This window comes from Carcharhinus amblyrhynchos, chromosome 12, assembly GCF_965287045.1.
Source record: "Carcharhinus amblyrhynchos chromosome 12, sCarAmb.v2.hapA, whole genome shotgun sequence".
In the NCBI taxonomy this organism is placed as follows: Eukaryota; Metazoa; Chordata; class Chondrichthyes; order Carcharhiniformes; family Carcharhinidae; genus Carcharhinus; species Carcharhinus amblyrhynchos.
In genome coordinates this window covers 76635123-76644246 of record NC_137335.1, presented here as the reverse complement: position 1 = coordinate 76644246, position 9124 = coordinate 76635123, and positions in this window count along the sequence as shown.

Here is a 9124-nt window from a genome sequence, read left to right as displayed (position 1 = left end):
ATAGAGAATTCCACAGATTCACAACCCCTTGAATGAAGCAATTTCTCCTCTTTTCTGTTTTAAATCTGCTACTTCTTAGCATCAAACTACGTCCTTTTCTTCTAGAATGTCCAACAAAGGGAAACATCAGCTCTACATCTACCCTGTCAATGCCCTTTAGCATCTTATATACTTCAGTTAGATCTCTCTCATTTTTCTACACTCTAGCAAGTATAGGCCTAAACTGCTCAACCTCTCTTCAAACTCAACTCCTTCATCCCTGGAATCAACCTAATGAACCGTCTCTGAAATGCCTCGAATGCATTTATGCCTTTCCTCAAGTAAGGGGACCAAAACTGTATGCAGTGTGCTAGATACAGTCTCACCAATGCCATATATAGTTGCAATAGCACTTTCCTACTTTTATACTCCATTCAATTAGCAAACAATGCCATGTGTGTGATATGATTGTTATATGTGTGAGTCCATATGTCTTTAAAATCTTTTTATTCTATTGCCAAAATTACAAAGCCAAAATGGACTGGGCAGAACTGAATTCATCTCCTGACTTGTTCCAAAAACCAAATTCAACTTGAATCCAATTCCCCACAGGAGAGACAAACAAGATTCAAACTGACATTTTAAAACACTGCAGGCCATCCTGGACTTGATCTCAGCCAAAAGGTTGAGGGTTGTCCAAGCCTTACTGTAGACAAGGTTGCTTCACTAGAGATGCAACTTAGAGAAGTTAATTTATTAGTCACACGTAGGCTTACATTAATGCTGCAATAAACTTACTGTGAAAATCCTCTAGTTGCCACACTCCAGCACCTGTTCAGGCACACAGAGGGAGAAGTTAGCATGACCCAATGCACCTAACCAGCACGTCTTTCAGTCTTCAGGCAGAACATATACACTCTGCACAGGCAGTGACCCAAGCTGGGAATCGAACCTGGGTCTGTGACACTGTGAGGGAGCAGTGCTAACTGCTGTGCCACCCTAAAGAAGTTGTGCCTGATCACTAGTCTTTAGGTCTATTATTATCTATTTTATAAAAATGCACTTATATTTGCTGAATAAAGCTTTTAAACATCTGTCAAATAATTTGTTTTTGTTGAAATATATTTGTCAGCACACAGTGGCAGAAATCATTCATTTAAAATAGCAGATTTAAATATTTAATTAGTATCCTCCAACTCAACTAATACGATAATGGTCTAAATTGGAGAAGTAATGAGGAGTGCTTTTTAATCACAACATTGTGTTGATCGCTAATTTTCAGAGGTGCAACAAAGCAGGAAAGCAGTGAGTAACATTTATTCCTGCATCAACTTGAAAAAGTCATCATTATTGTACAAATCACGATACTGCCTGCTTGAAAGTCAATTTAAATCTATTTATGTCTACATTTGTTACATCAAGCTAGCTTGTCCTGGTAGAGTTCAGACCTCTATAATGTTTAAGGTATTCAACAAACGAAGTGACAATGAGATGATGGAACAATCTGGAATTAAAAGTCTAATGATGACCATGGAACCATTGTCAATTGTCATAAAAACCCATCTGGTTCACTAATGTCCTTTAGGGAAGGAAATCTGCCGTCCTTACCCGGTCTGGCCTGCATCTGACTCCAGATCCACAGCAACGTGGTTGACTCTTAAATGCCTGCTGAAATAACCTAGCAAGCCACTCAATTCAAGAACAGTAGAGATGGCCAACAAATGTTGGCCAGCCAGCAATGCTCACATCCTCTAAGGAAATAAAAAGATGTTTTTTTGGTATGAGTGGTGGAAGTAGACTGGATAGTGACTTTGAAAAGAGAATTGGATATAAATTTGAAAATAAAACTTTGTGGGACTGTAAGGAACTGGCAGGGGGAGTGGGACTAATTAGATAACTCTTTCACAGACTCTGCACAGGTACAATGGGCTGAATGGCCTCACTCTGTGCTATGTGATTTAATAATCCCAACTTGATGTCAGAAACACCTTTCATAAAGACTTGGGCAACACCAGAAATGGTGTTCCAGGTAGGATAGTGGGAGCAAAAATAATCCTGGGATCAGTCAAAAGGAGGTTAGCTACTAGAATAGGGGACTTTCAGTTCACATATAGAAAATGAGCCAGGGCATCAGTATAGTATTTATCTTTATCATCCTGCTATACAGGGGAATGTCAACTTTCACCATTTGGTGGAGCAAGAGGCCACAACTCTAGTAGTTTCGATGTCATTTTTCTGGCCCCTGCTGGCACTTTGATATACTGAACCAAGCTTGACGTACTGACAAATGCCTTGTTCTACTTCAAGAATTCCACTCTTGACTAGTGAGTGGAAATGCCGTTGGTGATAAGAATAGTTTGCAGGACAGGAAAGTTAATAGAGTGAAACTGAAAAGAGAGAACACAGTAGACAACATGAAAAATGGATGTGGCGTAATATAATCACGTCAAATGTGATTTTGGCAGTCTCTAAATTTCTTATTCACTTCAAGGTGAGCTAGTGCTTTCATTCCAGTGTGTGTGTGTTTAAAGATGATTTGTGAGCGAAACTAACCTCTATGTTGCGATAAGGACTCCCTGCAGAATCATTTTTCCCTCAGCTGCTGATCGATTTGTTAGGCGTAGAATCCCAACAGGATTCTACACAAGGAGGCCATTTGGCCCATCAAGCCTGTGCCAGCAACAGTCCCACTCAGGCCCTATTCCTGTAATCATCCTGCTAATCTCCCTGACGCTAAGGGGAAATTTACCATGTCCAATCAACCTAACACGCACAATTTGGGAGGAAACTGGAGCACCCAAAGGAAACCCACACAGACATGGGGAGAATGTGCAGACTCTGCACAGACAGTCACCTGAGGCTGGAATTGAACCGGGTCTCGAGTGCTGTGAGGCTGTAGTGTTAACCACTGTGCCACCGTGTCGCCCACGCATTTCTGGAATGTCTCTTTTCTCCATCACTTGTTGAGCATATTGTCTGGTAACTTGATCTTCCACCTTCAGAGCTATGGCATGAATGTAGAAAATTGATCAACAATCTGCATTTTTGTTGTAGTTTTTGGACTTGCTTCTGAATGAAATGATTTAGGACAGTAACTGTGTTGAACATCAGGAATCACAGAGGCACGGAAACACTGCAGCTAATGGTTTGACCCTTGTGAACTGCAATGCACTGACATCAACATTCTGTAAGCCCTGACGTTGAGGGGATGACAATACTATGGAGGAATTATTGAATGGAGACATCTTAAAACCTTCAAAACTGTGTCAGAATTTCAGCGCACATTCTGCTGGCAATTCTGTTGAGGATTTATCATTAGGGCAGTTGGAGCCTCCAGGTTAAGTTTTGGGAGAAAGCCTGGAAGATCTGTGCATTAGGATAGCATCATCATCAAATATGGCGCAGTTACACAATCACAACAAATTCCGAATTTTTATTACAGGTAATAAATGTATGACCACTGTTTTGGAGTTACTGATTTATACACTGCTATCAGCTGGTCAGGTCAGTTCCTCCTAAGGTGATAGGTAGTTTTATTTTTGCAAAATACACAGTTCATCTCTCAAGGTATATAACTTCTTTGGGGTTTTTTTTTGACTGTGTTTAAAGCAGTTTCTTGGCAGGCCAATAGGAGGGCAGGGATTGTTAGCTACCAAATTTAGTTGGGGATTTGATCTTCAGGAAGTTCTCAAGTTGCGAAACCAAATGCTTCAGCGGTTTCCTCATTCCTTCCAACGCCAACACTTTTTATCTGTTCTTATACCCCATCCCCCCACGTCCCACCATTAGGACAATGCCCTCCAAATCTACCCCAATGGCTTGCTGCATCCAACTAATGTGTCAGTATTCCATTCTTACTGTGCTCTTGGCTACGTCAAAAGAGACCATTATTGCAAACATGCATTTAGCTCGATCTGGGAGCAGAGGTATCTCACCTTCACCCAACATCTTCTCAAAGTGCATCATGCCATCTGGCCCAGCTTAACATCGATACAATGTCCTTGTGACTCGGGCTATCGTGTGGATAGAGGTTGCACTGACTCTGTGCTGGATAGGAACAGAAGGCTTCCCTTAAGTTCACTGGTGTGTTTTTGTTTTAGATAACCCAGGCTAAGGGTTTTCATATCGGGGAATAAAATATTCTTGTTCATTTTTGGCACAGGCCAGACATTGATAATGCACTGTACCCTCCACAAGATACTTTTAGCCTTGCACTGAGAGGAGGGACAGCAGATCGTACCAATAAGAATGTTGAAACTTGCCGCACAAAACAATCCTCAGGGCTTCACTGAGGTTTGGCATCAAATTCCAATTCTGAGCCTGATCGAGCTGTATTTATGTTAAAATGATGTAGAGTGATTTCTTTTGAAGAATTATAGATACTTACAGCACATGAGGAGGCCACTTGATCTGTTAAGTCAACGCTGGCTGTTTTAATGAGCAGTTGTGCTTAGTCCCACACTCCTGGTTCATGTCCTGTAAGCTCCTCATCGCCAAGTACCTGTTCAACTCCCTTTTAAAATTATTTATGCTGGCAGCTTCAACCAGCTTCTCGGGCAATGTTCCAGATCTGGGTATGCTGTGTTCCAGGAGACTGTTCCATCAGTCTGTACTTTGTGTGGAACCGGGTCCTGAAGTACAACAGCAACTTGTATTCATAAAGCAGGTTCAACATAAGGAAACCTCCAAAGGGGCTTTGCAGAAGGGGTATAATACGGTATGAAGCCTCACAACAGCAGGTTAAAGCACGAGCTTTCGGAGCGCTGCTCCTTCATCAGGTAACTGAAGAGTTCATTTCACAAACAGGGAATATATAGACACAGATTCAATTACAAGATAATTGTTGGAATCATAGACCCCTACAGTGCAGAAAGAGGCCCTTCAGCCCATCGAGTCTGCACCGACCACAATCCCACCCAGGCCCTACCCCCATATCCCTACATATTTTACCCTCTATCCCTCTAACCTAAGCATCCTAGTACACTAAGGGGCAATTTTAGCATGGCCAGTCAACCTAACCCGCACATCTTTGGACTGTGGGTGGAAACCGGAGCACCCTGAGGAAACCCACGCAGACACGAGGAGAATGTGCAAACTCCACACAGACAGTAACCTGAGCCGGGAATCAAACCCAGGTCCCTGGAGCTGTGAAGCAGCCGTGCTAACCACTGTGCTACCGTTCTGCCCTACCGTGTGAGTCCTAACAGGTAATCAAGTCTTTACAGGTGCAGACAATGCGAGTGGAGAGCATCAAACAACCGCGCAACCTCAAACAGAGCATTGTTCGCAGCAACCTACCCAGCCTTCAGGAGAACAGTGACCACGGCACCACACAACCCTGCCACAGCAACCTCTGCAAGATGTGCCAGATCATCAACACGAAGCCATCATCTCACGTGAGAACACCATCCACCAGGTATATACTCTTGCAACTCGGCCAACGTTGTCTACCTGATACGCTGCAGGAAAAGTTGTCCCGAGGCATGGTGCATTAGGGAGACCATGCAGACGCTATGATAATGGATGAATGGATACTGCTTGACAGTCACCAGTCAGAGAACACTTCAGCAGCCAAGGGCATTCAGCCTCTCATCTTCAGGTAAGCATTCTCCAAGGTGGCCTTCAAGACACATGACAACGCAGAATCTCCAAGCAGAAACTGATAGACAAGTTCCGCATACATGAGGGTGGCCTCAACTGGGATCTTGTGTTCATGTCACATTATCTGTAACCCCTACAACTTGTCTGGGTTTACAAAATCTTACTAACTGTCCTGGCTTGAGACAATTCACACCTCTTTAACCTGTGCTTAACCCTCTCTCCACTCGCATTGTCTACATATTCCCTGTTTGTGAACCCAACTCTCCACTCACCTGATGAAGGAGCAGCGGTCCGAAAGCTCATGCTACCAAACAAACCTGTTGGACTTTAACCGGCTGTTGTGACACTTCTTACTGTGCCGAGCCCAATCCAACACCAGCATCTCCATATCAGAGTTTAATCCAGTCTGACATTGGGCCATATACGGCAATATTAGGGCAGATTGCTCCAAAACTTAGTGAAGGAGGTAATAGGTCTTAAAGAAGGGAAGGGAAGTAAAGAGCACAGAAGTTTAGAGGGCACATTCCAGAGCTTACAGCCCAGATACCTGCAGGCATGCCTACCAATAGGAAACATATAAAGTTGGGGATGGTCAAGAGGCCAGAATTGGAGGAGGGCAGCTGCCTTAGAAGTTTCGTGGGGCTAGAGATGACCCTCAGAATGGTTGACATTTGATGAATAATTTGGAAATACGGTGGCCATGACGTAAGCAAACAGCTCATATTGTGCCCAAAAACTCAACTAGATGGACATCAGCTTACCTGTTATTGGTTGCATTAAATGAGGAGAAGGAGGGGTGACATTAGCCAACCTCTTGGGAGAAACTGTTTGCTCTTTGCATAGTTGTATGGGATTTTTAACATCCAGCCGAATCAGGAAGCAGGAATCTTGAATCCAAAAGAGAAAATGCTGGAAAATCTCAGCAGGTCTGGCAGCATCTGTAAGGAGAGAAAAGAGCTGACGTTTTGAGTCCAAACAAACCTTTCTCAGAGACAAAAAAAAGAAACATCATCTCTTTTCTCTCCTACTGTTGCTGCCAGACCTGCTGAGATTTTCCAGCATTTTCTCTTTTGGTTTCAGATTCCAGCACCCACAGTAATTTGCTTTTATTTAAGGAGGAATCTTGGCTGCCGGAACAATTTTGCAGATCACTGTTGTGCTGGTGTTGATCTCACAGCCTGTTGACCCTGAGGTGAGTTTACTTCCAGGCACATCAAACTAACAGGATATATATATAATAGAGATATTCTATCTCCCCCTTGTTTGGTGACAGATTTGACCTGTTTGAGGTGAGGCAATGCAAGGAGGGGTTCCAAAACAAGGCTGAGAATTTTAAAACCAAAGTGTGGATGATTGGGAATCAATGTAGTGAGTGGAGAGGGACAGAGGAACACGTCCAGGTGCAACAAGCAGCAGAGTTGAAGCTAAAGTTAAAGTTTACTTACTAGTCACAAGTGAGACTTACGTTAACACCGCAATAAAGTTACTGTGAAATTCCCCTAGTCGTCACAATCTGGCGCCTGTTCAGGTCTATGCACCTGACCAGCACGTCTTTCAGATTGTGGGAGGAAACCAGAGCACCTGGAGGAAACCCACGCAGACACTGGGAGAACATGCAAACTCCACGCAGACAGTGACCCAAGCCGGGAGTCGAATCTGGGTCCCTAGCACTGTGAAGCAACAGGTTATCAGGAAGCGGGAATATGGGAAGCCGTTCGGGAGTGCTTAGGAAAGGTGAAGCCTGAAGGTAACGAAAGCACAATTAGGATTCCAGCAGCAGATGGGCTAAGGCTGTTTGGGATCAGGCAATGATATGGGGCTGGAGATAGTTAACCTCAGTAATAGCGTGGCTGTGTGGTTGGAAGCTCATCTTGAGGTCAAATCTGACACCAAGCAAGGCAGAAATAGAATACCCCATATATATATATTTATCCTGTTAGCTTGTTGTGGCTGGAACTGAACTCATCCCAGGATCAATAAGTTGTGAGAAGTAAACACCAGCACAACACTGATCTAGAGTCATAGATATTTACGGCACAGAAACAGGCCCTTCAGCCCAACTCAACCATGTCAACCAGGTTCTGCTGAATGGTTTGAAATTTTTCTGCAGCCAAGATGTTAGTTTCCTCCTTCCTGACCTTGTAGTTCAGTTAGATGTTAAAGATCCTGTACTATGCAAAGCAAAGAATTTCTCCCAAGAGGCTGGCTAACGTCACCCCTTCTTCTCCTCAATTAACACGACCAATAACAGATAAGCTGATGTCCACCTAGCTGAATGTTAGTGCACAATGTGGTTATTGTGTTTGCTTATTTCACAGCCACCGTATTTCCAAATTATTCATCGAATGTCAACCATTCTGAGGGATATGGTAGAGATTATGCAAATACAAGTCTTACTAAGCTGCTGTTCCACACACATAAAGGGCCACAAAATAACACATAACCTTACTGTGTGTGGTTACGATCTAGACTTTCTCCCAACACTGTTAACACTCACACAGACTGGAATTTTCCATAAGCCATGTTTTGTGCACTTGTACCTGAAATGATGAGATGGTGTGGGACTAGCTATTACTGACGACTGGTACGTTGTACTGTCATTCCAACAGCCTTCCTGGTCCATGGGTGTGTGAGACATCCCAGCAGTGCTGGTATTAACACCCCTAACATGTAAATAATGCCTTGACCCTGGGAGGAGGGGAGGGTGGATGGAGGGTGGTGGTGGATGGAGGGGTGGTGGTAGATGGAGGGGGTGGATGGATGAAGGGGCTGAATGGATGAGGGGGTGGATAGATGGAGGGGGTGGATGGACGGAAGGGATGGATGGATGGAAGGGCTGGATGGATGGATAGAATGGATGGATGGATGGATGGAGGGGGATGGATGGATGGAGGGGGGTGGGTGGGTGGGTGTGTGCAGAATTCCTGTTTTATGAACCATTGCGAATGACACTTGCCAGTCAATGCACAGATCCTCATTAACTGGTTGCTGATCAGTCCATGGCATCAACAAAATGGGTAAAGTTTAAAGTTTATTTATTATTGTTACCAGTAGGCTGACATTAACACTGCACTGAAGTTATTGTGAAAATTCCCTAGTTGCCACGCTCTGGCGCCTGTTTGGGTACACGAGGAAGAATTTAACATGGTCAATGCACCTAACAAGCATGTCTTTCAGACTCTGGAAGGAAACCAGAGCACCCGGAGGGGACCCACACAGACATGGGGAGAATGTGCAAACTCCATACAGAGATCAGAATCGAACCCGGGTCCCTGGTGCTGTGAGGCAACAGTGCTAACCAGTGTGCCACCGTGCTGCCCACTGACTCACATTGTAGCCCGACCTGGCCAGATTGTGTGTTGGTCGAACATTTCTCGCCTCTCCCTCCCAACCCCCACACAGCAAGGATGACGTGGATCCCTTTCAATTAGGACTAACCCCCACCAACACCCCAGCACCTCCCACAGACACAACATCCCTTTTCAGTTACATCTAGCAATAGTCTATTTTCCACTTGTCAGCCTCGTCGATCTAAAGTTATAAA